This window comes from Gossypium arboreum, chromosome 3 (genome assembly GCF_025698485.1).
Source record: "Gossypium arboreum isolate Shixiya-1 chromosome 3, ASM2569848v2, whole genome shotgun sequence".
Classification (NCBI taxonomy): Eukaryota; Viridiplantae; Streptophyta; class Magnoliopsida; order Malvales; family Malvaceae; genus Gossypium; species Gossypium arboreum.
The window spans coordinates 102,110,310-102,124,622 of record NC_069072.1 but is presented as its reverse complement, the minus strand read 5'-3'; positions in this window follow the sequence as shown (position 1 = coordinate 102,124,622).

Here is a 14,313-nt window from a genome sequence, read left to right as displayed (position 1 = left end):
CATGCAACAGATATTAATAAAAGCATATCATGTAAAATACAACATTGATCAATCATGCAGTTCAGCCAATTTAAAACCCTAGGGGTATATCGGTAATTTTGCTCTTTTAGGGGTAATTCGGTAATTTTGCTCTTTAAGGGTAATTTCGTGTTCTACGTAATTACACAAGCTAATTCAGTAATTTTTAACAATTTTATGCAATTTGATTCCACCATCTACCTAACAGGCTAATTTGCCCATCTCTTACCCATATTGGTCCGTAAGCCCATTGGGCCCAGTTTTGGCCCATCGAGCCCCTTTTTCGAAATACGCTAAAACATCACGCGAACGTGCTTACCACCTTGCGGTGCCAGATCTAACAATTACTCTATGACTTGAGAGCATTCACATACTTACATGACCATGAAATGCCGGAATTTCGGCATTTCGGCTTTTGCCGAATTGAACTAAGAAAGGGTGTTCGGTACACACCTGATTTGCGACGATCATCGAGATCCCTTCCGATATCCTACAGTTGATTAGCACAGTTCTTATTTACAAACCATAATCACTAAACCCCAAACTTACTCATCCATGCTCAAACCATATCCCTAAAAGCCTTTGAAACCTTACCTTCTTTGCCAAAAACGGTAGCTAGCTCCGAATCCGATTGCTCCAACAACCCACGCCTTTAATCCAACACTTAAGAAGACACTAATCATTGACAGAAAATGTCAATTAAAAACCTTTAAAGCCACATGCCCAATTCGACAGCCTCTCTATATTTTAGGGACTTCGGCTTTTCCTAACTTTGTAAAATATAACCAGATCCGAGATGATGAACACTTACCCTTACTCCTTTTTGATCTCCACGCAATGCAGTGCGATTTATCTTTCAAACGATGGTAAAACTCGACTCCCGAGTTCAAGTTTCGCTATAAGCCCCCAATTCTATGGTTTTTCGGCTTTTGTGTGATGAAGGAGATGTTAATGCGGGCTACAACCTTGAAGTAGAATTGCGGTCAGAATCCGAGATTAAGAAAAGATAATTTGTAAATTAGTAAAAGCAAAAGAATATAGGAGAACACGGCTTTGAAGAAATCGGCACAGCAAAGATCACAGGATTTCGACTTTTATGGATTCGACAAAAGTGTTGATGAATAGTAGGTATGATGAATAGTTTGAAGAAGAAAAATAGAAGAAGAAGAGTAGGGAGGTGGTAATTTTGGCTAGAGAGGAAAAAGAGAAAAAGAACAATCCTAAGGTGTAAAAGCGAAGAAAACGGCACCAACAATACCCTAAGTGCCAAATACTAACAACATAGCCCCCGCCGATTTTTCCCTCTTCAATTCCCATAATTCGCCAACTCCTAGCCTCATCCAAATCCCTTAAATCTCTCCCTTATCCCTCCTTAATCCAAGCATTTAAACTGATCCAACTCTCCTTTAGCGAATCCACGAACTCCAACACTTACCCTCCCGCACTTAAAAATAAATGCATCTATTTGCCAACACAGGAATCGATCCCTTGCCTTCCCAAAGCTCCACACGCCACTTTTCTAGGAGCCTAGTGGCGTCACCTTTGCCACTTAACCAAGGCTCTTTTGTGATGCAATTTACCCATCACTCCACTTAAGGCCACTTAGCGTAACCCCTAACTCCTAAGTCTAAAATTCCAAAAATTCAACTGGGTTTTGGCCAACTCATGGGCCTTCTATAAGCCCATTTACCTACTCAAAATACTAATTCCACATCCAAATACAAAATTTTAAAAATCTTTACAAAATATTGAAAATCGCGAATAAACCCGAAAATCAGGATGTTACAACTCTACCCTCCTTAAAGAAATTTCGACCTCGAAATTTTACCTTATCAGAACAGTTGAGGGTATTGTTGCCGCATAGCCTCCTCAGTCTCCCAGGTAGCTTCCTCCTTGCCATGGTTTCTCCAAAGTACTTTCACTAGTGGAATTGATTTCCTTCTCAACATCTTGACGTCACGATCAAGTATTTGCACAGGTTCCTCTTCGAAGGTTAAATCTGGCTGTACTTCAATTTCAAAGAATCGGTATGATATGAGTTGGGTCGATCGATACCGCCTCAACATGGATACATGAAAACGTCATGGATACGATGCGCTTCGGTGGCAACTCTAGGCGATAAGCCACCGGTCCAACCCGCTTAACAACTCGGTAAAGCCCAATAAACCGTGGGCTCGACTTACCCTTCTTACCAAATCTCAAAATTTTCTTCCAAGGGATACCTTCAAGAAAACCATATCCCCACAAATAACTCAATCTCTTTGCGCTTCAAATCCGCATACGACTTCGCATCATCGGACGCCTCCTTTAACCGACCCTTATCGCCTTAACCTTGCTTTCGATTATTCGCCACCAATTCCGGTCCAAGCATTCATCGTTCACCCAACTCGTCCAACACGTCGGCGTACGACATCTTCGCCCATAAAGCGCTTCATATGGTGCCATCTGAATACTTGCTTGATAGCTGTTATTGTACGCAACCTAACCCCACATGCGACGCATCGCTATATACGGTGAAGTCCTTCCCAGACACCGGTTGAATCAACACTGGCGCTTCGGTCAATACCTTTTTCAACTGATCAAAAGCTTTTTGTTGTTTCTCGGTCCGGACAAATGGTACTCCTTTCCTTATGAGTTTTGTCAAGGGCGCCGCCATCACCGAGAAACCCTCTACAAACCTTCTGTAGTAACCTGCCAGCCCTAGGAAACTCAATTTAAATCTCGACCTAGGTGGCTTCCATTCCGAATAGCTTCAATTTTCGAGAATCCACCTTAATCCCCTCGGCAGAGACCACATGCCCTAGGAAGGTTACCTCTTTCAACCAGAATTCACACTTGCTAAATTTTGCATAGAGCTCCTTCTCCCTTAACACTTGCAGCACAATACGGAGATGCTCATCATGCTTCGCCTCCGTTTCAGAGTATACCAAGATATCATCGATAAAGACGACTACAAACCGATCCAAGTAAGGTTGGAATACTCGATTCATCAGATCCATAAAAGCTGCAGGTGCGTTCGTTAGCCCAAACGGCATGACCACAAATTCATAATGTCCATATCGAGTTCGAAATGCTGTCTTATGAATATCCCCTTCTTTTACCCTTAGCTGATGGTATCCAGAACGAAGATCGATTTTGGAGAATACCGAAGCTCCCTAAATTGATCGAACAGTCATCAATCCTTGGTAGTGGATACTTATTCTTAATCGTCGCTTTGTTCAATGGCGATAATCGATGCACATGCGCATCGTTCCGTCCTTCTTCTTTACAACAGACCGGTGCTCCCCAAGGAGACACACTAGGCCTAATGAAGCCTCTATCTAATAGCTCTTGAATTTGAGCCTTCGTTCCACCAACTCCTTCGTGCCATCCTATAGGGTGCAATAGAGACCGGAGCTGTCCTCGGTAACAAATCGATTCCAAACTCAACTTCCCGATTGGGAGGTAATCCAGAAGCTCTTCCTAAAAACATCCGAATTCCCTAACAGCTCGATGGTCTCCACAATCGATCCTCGGTTTCAGCTTGACTTACCAAAGCCGATATGCCTCGCATCCCTTGCGATCGTTTCTCGACCCTCAACGCGATACTACATTGGATAAGTAATCCTTCGTTCTCCAATGATCATAACCTCTTCATCATTGATGCTTCTTAACACCATCCTCTTAGTGCACAATCCAAAGTTGCCTTATGCTTGGTCAACCAATCCATCCCTAGGATCGGATCGAATTCTTCAAACGGTAACTCCATCAAATCCCCACAGAAAACCTTGCCTTGAATCTCCAGAGGCACCTCCTTGAAGAGTTTCTCTACCTTAACCGAATGACCTAAAGGACTTATCACAGACACCCCATATACAGTCTCCTCGAAGTGCACGCCTAGTGCCCCAGAAATGTTATATGCCACATACGAATGGGTTGATCCCACATCAATCAGAGCGAGATAAGGTACACCATAGATAAAAACGTCTTGTTATGACATCAAAAGGTCACCCTCCTCATGACGAGCAAGATACACCAAAGTGGCCGACGAGCATCCGCGTTACCAATACCGCCGGTGCCCCACGCCCACGGCCATTACCTCCGCGACCTTGTCCACGACCTCTTGGCGCGGTGGTCCATCCTCACAGAGTTGAGCCGGTCGCTCAGCCCCTTGTTCGCCACTTGAGCTGGAGTGGCCTCCTAGACAATCCTTAATCCTATGCTCCTTAGACCCACAACGAAAACAAGCCCTTAACGCTTCCAAAGATTCTCCTTGATGCATTCTGCCGCAATCTCCACAAGCTTGCAGTCTACCTGTGTTCACCGGAACTGCTCGAACCGGTTCCCCCATCCTAGCTCTCTTAACATTTCGATTCTGACACCTACGGTCCAAAGATCCCTCCCGAACCGATTTCGGTCCTTATCACGATTCCTCTGTTCGGTTTGCTTCACTTCCTCGGCTATCTTAGCCTTCTCTACCAGTCTGTGAAATCTCGCTCCTCTGCATGGAGCTATGAGCACCCTTAACTCATCTCTAAGGCCATCCTCAAAACGTATCTTTGCGCTCGATTCAAGTGGAAACGATGCCATTAGCATACCGACTCAATCGTAGAAACTCCGCCTCATATTCAAGAATGGTCTTATTTCCGAGTCGATTCAGAACTCCTTTCTGCGTGCATCTACATAGCTAGCTCCAACATATTTTGCCTTAAAGGTCTGCTTTGAACAACTCCCATGTTACCCTCTCACCGGGGTACCTTCTCTCATAGTAATCCACCATCGACACGCTTCATCCCGCAAAGAACGACATCGCCCTTTCAACTTCGATCTCTGAGCGGTCCAGTCGTCCATGATCCGCCTGTGGCTTCCAACCAAGATCACCACATTTGAGGCCACTCCAGACACGCCTTAAAAATCTCAAATCCGTTGGCGAAGTCGTTCGAAATGGACCCCTATTCATGGGCCCGACGTTAGCTCCTACCACCCTTTCCAAAACCCTCAACATGGCACGAGACAAAGCGTCATCCCTGCAGGCCTTGGTCATACGGCCCATTTTCATTAATCGATGGTGGACGTACCCGCCACCGGCACGTGTTCGATGACGCCGATCCAGCTTGAGTGCTACCTCGGCCTCGACCACGGCCTCTTCCTCGAGTAGCCGTTGTACTCATAACGATTTATCGATTACAAATTTTATGACATTAGTTTATTGGTTTCACTGCTTAATACCGAATGTCTTATGAATGATAAAGTTTTAAAGTTATTTCACGCAATCATAATTTAGCTATGGTTCCAGTCTTGTAGTCCTAATACTACATCATCAATAGCTCTATCTCTAAGGCTCAGTACTATCTACAGTATTATTTACAGTACAGTACAGTATATATATAGAGCAGAAAGATACTTACAGACTTGGTGCCGGGGATTCAATTGTGCCACTCATTTATCATCTATTTAAAATTTCAAATACCATGTTTTTGTTTACCGAAAATAAAAAGATTTTATTTGAAAACACTTTTATTTTAAAACTATTGATTTAACCCCGTTTAACAAATAGAAAAAAAACTTGAACCTCTTCGAAAAACTTACCATTTCCAAAAATACCCTTCTTAGGCCCAAGTTTTTGAAAAGATTTTCGGACCCGATCCACAGCCGAGTTGTTGCAACCTAGGCTCTGATACCACTAAATGTAACACCCCAAACCCGGCCTGGACGTTATGACCGGATCTGATGCGCCACATTGATGCGTTCAAAACATTCCGTATTACTTAGTTTGGAAAAGCTGAGTTGGTGTTGTAAAAGACACTTTTAAAAGTAGGTTAAAGTGAATGGAAGTCAGGCACCGTAGGAAACCAGAAAAAGAGGAGGTGAGTCCGTCGGACCGCTTAAGTACCAAGCTCTTCCCGGATCCAATCCTAGACATGCACACCGCCATTGCCACACTCTAACATCTCGTATAATTTTGAGAAAACCATTTGATTATGTCCGTCTTAAGAAAATGTTTAAGTTTGAAAACGTTTGTTTAAAATATTTATTTTCTTGGAAAAACATTTACTTTGCGGAAACTTTGCGCGTCATCGTGATCTTTTAAAAATCAAGTAGTTTTTATAAAACGAACCCTAGTGCTAACCAGTTTAATAATCCCCAAAATAAAAATAATTAAAAAGAGCGGCCTTATTACAACTTTAAACATAATAAAATAAAATAATCCAAATTAAATGCTAAACTTATTTAAAATTGGCAATCCATCTTCATGGCCACTCTGAATCCCGCCAAGCTCCAAGTCCACCAATTCTAGGGCTCACCCGCAAGGATGGAAGAGGAAGGGGGTGAGTTTGGGAAAACTCGGTGTATCTGAAACCCATCCAAAGCCCAATTCAGATAACAAGACACATGAGGTCAAGCCCTTTTCGTATCACATAGCAAGGCCTTAGCCCTTTTAACAAAAACAAGATGGTCCATAGGCCCGTTCAAGAACATGAGTATCACCGAAATAATGAATGCAAACCCATCCGGGAGACTACTCAACCCACCAACCGCTACACCGCCTGCACCAGCCCTACACACCTTGTGGGGAATATCTCAACCCACCCAAATTTCACACACCACAGCTTGCGAACGCCGCTCAAATTTCAATCGATTGAGGCAAAGCCTCCAAGACGTGGATGAACCACTTTCAAGATTTCCTCCATTAATACCCCAACCCCATGCAATGAGATATTAATAAAAGCATATCATGTAAAATACAACATTGATCAATCATGCAGTTCAGCCAATTTAAAACCCTAGGGGTATATCGGTAATTTTGCTCTTTTAGGGGTAATTCGGTAATTTTGCTCTTTAAGGGTAATTTCGTGTTCTACGTAATTACACAAGCTAATTCAGAATTTTAACAATTTTATGCAATTTGATTCCACCATCTACCTAACAAAGCTAATTTGCCCATCTCTTACCCATATTGGTCCAGTAAGCCCATTGGGCCCGCTTTTGGCCCATCGAGCCCCTTTTTACGAAATACGCTAAAACATCACGCTGAACGTGCTTACCACCTTGTGGTGCCGATCTAACAATTACTCTATGACTTGAGAGCATTCACATACTTACATGACCATGAAATGCCGGATTTTGGCATTTCGGCTTTTTTAATTGAACTAAGAAAGGGTGTTCTAGACACACCGATTTGCGACGACTGCTACTGAGATCCCTTCCGATATCCTACAGTTGATTAGCACAGTTCTTATTTACAAACCATAATCACTAAACCCCAAACTTACTCATCCATGCTCAAACCATATCCCTAAAAGCCTTTGAAACCTTACCTTCTTTGCCAAAAACGGTAGCTAGCTCCGAATCCGATTGCTCCAACAACCCACGCCTTTAATCCAACACTTAAGAAGACACTAATCATTGACAGAAAATGTCAATTAAAAACCTTTAAAGCCACATGCCCAATTCGACAGCCTCTCTATATTTTAGGGACTTCGGCTTTTCCTAACTTTGTAAAATATAACCAGATCTGAGATGATGAACACTTACCCCTTACTCCTTTTTGATCTCCACGCAATCTGGTGCAGATTTATCTTTCAAACGATGGTAAAAACTCGACTCCCGGAGTTCTGAAGTTTCGGCTATAAGCCCCCAATTCTATGGTTTTTCGGCTTTTGTGTGATGAAGGAGATGATAATGCGGGGCTACAACCTTGAAGTAGAATTGCGGTCAGGAATCCAGGATTAAGAAAAGATAATTTGTAAATTAATAAAAGCAAAAGAATATAGGAGAACCTGGCTTTGAAGAAATCGGCACAAGCAGTGATCACAGGATTTCGGCTTTTATGGATTCGGCAAAAGTGTTGATGAATAGTAGGTATGATGAATAGTTTGAAGAAGAAAAAATAGAAGAAGAAGAGTAGGGGAGGTGGTAGTTTTGGCTAGAGAGGAAAAAGAGAGAAAAGAACAATCCTAAGGTGTAAAAGCAGAAGAAAACGGCACCAACAATACCCTAAGTGCCGAAATACTAACAACATAGCCCCCTGCCGATTTTTCCCTCTTCAATTCCCATAATTCGGCCAACTCCTAGCCTCATCCAAATCCCTTAAATCTCTCCCCTTATCCCTCCTTAATCCAAGCATTTAAACTGATCCAACTCTCCTTTAGCGAATCCACCAACTCTAACACTTACCCCTCCCGCACTTAAAAATAAATGCATCTATTTGCCAACACAGGGAATCGATCCCTTGCCTTCCCAAAGCTCCACACGCCACTTTTCTAGGAGCCTAGTGGCGTCACCCTTGCCACTTAACCAAGGCTCTTTTTGTGATGCAATTTACCCATCACTCCACTTAAGGCCACTTAGCCAAAACCCCTAACTCCTAAGTCTAAAATTCCAAAAATTCAACTGGGTTTTGGCCAACTCATGGGCCTTCTATAAGCCCATTTACCTACTCAAAATACTAATTCCACATCCAAATACAAAATTTTAAAAATCTTTACAAAATATTGAAAATCGCGAATAAACCCGAAAATCAGGATGTTACATAAAAAACATTATGAATCTTTTCAAGCTCTGATGGTAAAGCCAAGCGGTATGCTACTGACTCTATTCACTCAAGAATATCGTACAGACCAATAAACCTCGGGCTAAGTTTCCCTTTTCAGCCAAAATGAAGAACTTTCTTCTAAGACGATAATCTCAAGAATACGTTATCACCGACTTGAAATTCAATGTATTTTCTTTTTAGATTGACATAAGATTTCTAAGGGTCTTAAGCAGCCTTTAAATAGTCCCAAATAACCCTGAATTTATATTCTATCTCGCGAATCAAGTCTGTACTAGAAATCTTTCTGTTGCTCAACTTATTCCATTACAATAGAGTTCTGCACTTTTGACCACGTAAAGTTTCGTACAGTGCCATTTTAATGCTCGACTGATAACTATTGTTATAAGAAAATTAAACTAAAGGCATAAACTTTCCCAAGCTACGTTGAAATTCTAAAACACAACATCGGAGCATATCTTCGAGTACATGAATCACTCACTCTGACTGACCGTTGGTTTGTGAGTGAAAAGTTGTATCAAAATTCAACTTGGTACTCAAAGCTTCGTGTAACTTACCCTAAAACCTAGAGTTAAATCTCGAATCTTGATCAGAAATGATTGACAATGGAACACCGTACAACCTAACAGTCTCAAAAGCATACAATTCTGCCAAATTCTCAAGTAAGTAATCTGTACGTACATGGATGAAATGTGTACTTGGTTAATCGATCAACTATAACCCAGATTGTATATTTCTTTCTTAGCGATAACGGTAACCCTAATACAAAATCCATAGTGACTTGCTCCCATTTCCACTTGGGAATCATAATAGGCTGTATCAACTCAGATGAAACCTAATGCTCAGCTTTTACCTGTTGACACACAAGGCAGTTTGATACAAACTCAGAGATATCTCATTTCATTCCCGACCACCAATACATCTATTTTAAATCACAATACATTTTAGTACTGCCTGGATGCAGTGAATAAACACTATTATGAACTTCATTTTAAATGTTCTGTTTCAGCTGTGAATCATCAGGCACAGACAACCTATTTTGGAATTATAAACTGCCATCCACACCAATACTGAAATTGGCTATTTGACCATTTTTAACCATATTTCATTTAGCCAACAAATTCGGAACATCAATTTGCAACCTAAATTTTCTGTAAAAACAAGGTTGCAAATTTTCTATAAAAACAAAGGTTTAGCTTTCAGCTTGGCTAAAATAGATTTGTCACGCTTCAATTTAAGCTGAGCATTCATCAATCACAAAGTATAAATATATTTTTGACTTAAAGCATCAGCAATGACATTCGCTTTAGTGGGATGATAGTCTATTATAAAACCATAGTCTTTTAACAATTCAAGCCACATCCGTTGTCACAAATTCAACTCTTCTATGTCATTAAATATTTCAAAATTTTATGGTTAGTATAAACGTGATATTTCTCACTATACAGATAATGCCGCCAAATCTTTAATGTAAAGACAACTGCAGCCAACTTAAGGTCATGTCTTGAGTAATTCTTTTCAAGCCGTCGGGAAGCCTATGCAATAACTTTGCCTTTCGGCATCAAAACACATCCCAAACCACTCAAAGAAGAATCATTGCAAATAATAAATTTTTTCCAGATTCAGAATGGGTTAACACTGGTGCCTTTGTCAACATATTTTTCAATTAATCAAAACTTTCCTGGCATTTATCGGACAATACAAATGTAACAACCCTAATCCGTATCCGTCGCCGGAATAAGGCTACGAGGCATTACCAATCAATTACAGCATACAACATACATTTCTTATACATAAATCCATTATCACATAAACATCAATCAATCATAATCACATTGTCCCTTATAAGGCTCTACGAGACCTTAAAACATGCTTGAAAGAGGTTTGGGACTAAACTGATAACATTTGAAAACTTTGGGAAACTTATAAAATTTTCATGAATATAGGGATCACATGGCTATATGAATAGCCCGTGTGACTCACACGGCCACGAGACATGCCTGTGTCATAAGCCGTGTGTGGAAACAGGGCATACATACTGACTTGCATCACATCGGCAGGAGACACGCCCGTGTGCCATGGTCGTGTAACTCACTAACTTGTTTAATTAAGTTACAGCAGACACACGGTCGAGTCACACGCCCGTGTGCTTAACCGTGTGGGGTGAAATTAGGCTTGGTTTAAACCCCATTTCTCACCCTTCACAAGCATACCTAAACCACATCATTTCATACCATTTCAATGCACTTATAGGCAACCAAAACATGTCAATTCATATACAAATCATACCATTTCATCTTCAACCATTTCACTACTCAAATCATAACCATAAACATACCACATCAATATGTCGTAACTTACATTTTTCACTTATCTTCCATATATATGTTCTTACCATATTATCATCTAATTCTTGCCACAAAATATACCAATTCATCATCATCAAAATGTACCAATTCATCAACCCTTTATCATACCAAACATGCCAAAACACAAGGCTATATATATATATATATACACATCATATACAAGCCAAACCCACATTCAACACTACCAAACACATTTCCACATAACTCAAGCCTATACATGCCATATATCCAAGTCAAAAGTGTATAAATACCGAAATTAAAAACTGAATAGTGTGATGTGATCTCCACTGAATTCCAACCCGAGCGAACGTCCGAATCACTATAAAACATAGAAAAATAACACAAATAAGCTTTACAGCTTAGTTAGCTCATATGATATTAAACTTATCTTATTTAATAAGCACATATTAAGCGTTTAAATATACTATAATATAAATTCATTTGATTTCACCTTTATACCATAATTCCAATCACATAATTAACAAAGCTTCACAAGTTTATTTATTTCATTGCTCATACGGATCAAAAACATTCTTATCATTTCAATCACATTTAATATATGAAATCAACTATCTATATAACTTCATTCAAAACAAAATTTCTTACATTTTCTTTAGCCAAGGTGAATCGTGTAACACCCTTTACCCTTGTCCGACACCGGGACAAGACACGAGGCATTACTAGACTTAAACACCAGCAAACATACACAACTGGCCATAAAATTTCTTTCCATTTAAACCCATTCATACACATGCAATTTGTCCCTTTTATGGGCCTATGAGGCTCAAAACATACATCGAGAGTAGTTCCATACTAATCCGAGAACTATAGAAATACTTAGAAAAAAATTTCATGAAACAGGGTCACATGCCCGTGTGATCACACACGCTCTTGTGGCTTGGGACACGCCCGTATCCTCAGCCTGTGTAACTCTCTGTTTATGACGTCATCAACATAATTAGTTTCACACAGCTAAGGCACACCCCCGTATGCTTAGGCCATGTGGTGAATTAAATTACAATAATTAAGTGTAGGCTTCACACGGCCTAGGCACATGCCCATGTCCTGAGGCCGTGCCTTTCACACTGCTGAGACAAACTACCATGTCTGTGACACCCCTAAAGTGACCCCAGTCGGAAAGTGGTTTCGGGACCACAAAACCGAGTCATAAAAAAATAATTAACCATTATAGTTGATGCTCATTATATGTACATATGCATGTGTGAAAATTTCATGTTTGAATTTTGTTAATTGTAAGTGAATTTTATCAAATAGGACTTATGTGAGAAAATTTAGAAATGTGCTAGGCAAATGTAAAGTGGCCTAATAATGCATGTTGCGAAAAAGATGGGTTTGCATGGCAAATTACCCAAAATTAAGCATAGTGGCCGGCCATGCTATGGGTGGAAACATGTTGGAAACATGTTGTGTTAGTGTGTTATGTTAGAAAGAATAAAATAAGAGGTTAGTATTAAAGAAATGAAAAGAGAGGGGTGATGAAAAAAAAAAAGTTGTCTCACCTTGCTCCTCCATTGTTTGTGACTTGGGGAGGGAGAAGAAAGTTGGGTTGCTTTAATTTTTAGCTTAGAAGATGGCAAGAAGGAGGAAAAACTATGATTTTAGCTAGTTAGGTAGCTGAAATTTCAAGTAACTCGGTAAAACATCGAAGAAGAAGAAGAGGGCTGCAACAAAAAGAAAAATGGAGACAGCTTGCATGTTGAAGGAAACTAAGGATTTAGCTTGTTTAGGAGTTGTATCCTAAGTTGGTAAGTTTTCCAAGCTCTCTTCTATCTTTAACTTTGTTTTAAAGAAAAATGATGATGGATTGTGGTTGGAAGGCATGAATGTGGGTTGTAGAAAAGAAAAGCTCTTAGATTAGTTGTAAAAATTACTACCGTCAATTTTGTGCCTTCGTTATGCTGTCCAAAATTTGAACAAATTAATGGTTCTATTTTCATGCCGATTAGGGGTTGATAAATTGAGTTTAATAGCTAAAATATTATGTTAATCTTACTAAGTTTCAATTGTTAGTAGTGACGTAACCATTTGACAATTAAATGCATAAATGACTGCTGGAAATTTCAGCTTGAAAACAAATTGTTCCAGCATGTAAATGCTGATTTGAATGTGCTGTAAAATGTGGAGAAATTGGTCTGCTGCATGCTTGAAATAAAAGAAAATAATGCTTGCTGTCCAGATTGAAATTTTGCTAGAAGGTTGAACAATTGTTGTTCAAATGAAATTTTGGAGTGTTTAATGGACTCCATGTTGCTAAAATTTTCATGAATAGAAATTTCTAAGCTTAAATTGTAAGAAATTGAGTTGTGTGGTTTAAATTGTCAAAGATGCATTTGGCAATTGATTATAATTTGTTAAAGGGTGTAAAGTATTGATAGTTCTAAATGGTAAGTTCATAGGTGTTTGGACTTGGAAATTTAAGAGCAAATTGTAATAATTTGCTTTGGACAGCAGCAGTAACGTGATTTTAGAAAATCACTATAAATTGTTGGTGTGGAATTATAGGCTGAAAAAGATATGTAATCGAAGCTTAGTTGGTCTAGTTTCTTATAAAAGAGACTGTGGAAGCAAAGAAATTTCCTATAAAGAGATATTTAAAGTGTACGGGACAGTGTCGGAATGACTCTGGAATCCCCTATTCTGTATTTGGAAAATCATTATAATTTGTACAAAAATGGTTATAAGATAAGATTTATATGCTTAGACTCCTTAATGAGTCTAGTTTCAAATGGAATCAAATAGAACACATTATGAATTCTGTACAATGAAAAATTTGATTTGTAGCGAAGAGTGGTCAGATTAGTCAAACAGTGAAACAGGGGAAACTTTAAGAAAAATCTGGTATTGATTGGCCAAACCTAAAATTCTGAAAATTTTATGGGTGAAAGATACATGAGTCTACATTCGGGGAAAATTAACGGCAATTGATTTTGAGTTTTGTAGCTCCAGTTATAAACAACTTAGTGACTGTTGGTCAGGAAAACTGCTTGTAGTGAATATGTGATTTTGTTGTAAACTTCGATGAAGCTATTTGAGTTGCTTATAAGCTATTGCTGAAATTGATGTACAAGAAAAATATGAAATATGTATGATATACATATATGTGTGATAAGGCCGAATGGCCAATGTGACGAATGTGAAAGTGCATATGTGTGATAAGGCCTAATGGCCGATGTGATGAATGTGAAAGTGTATGTATATGTGATAAGGCCTAATGGCCGATGTGGTGAATGTGAAAGTGTATGTATATGTGATAAGGCCTAATGGCCGATGTGGTGAATGTGAAAGTGTATGTATATGTGATAAGGCCTAATGGCCGATGTGGTGAATGTGAAAGTGTATATATATGTGATAAGGCCTAATGGCTAATGTAAA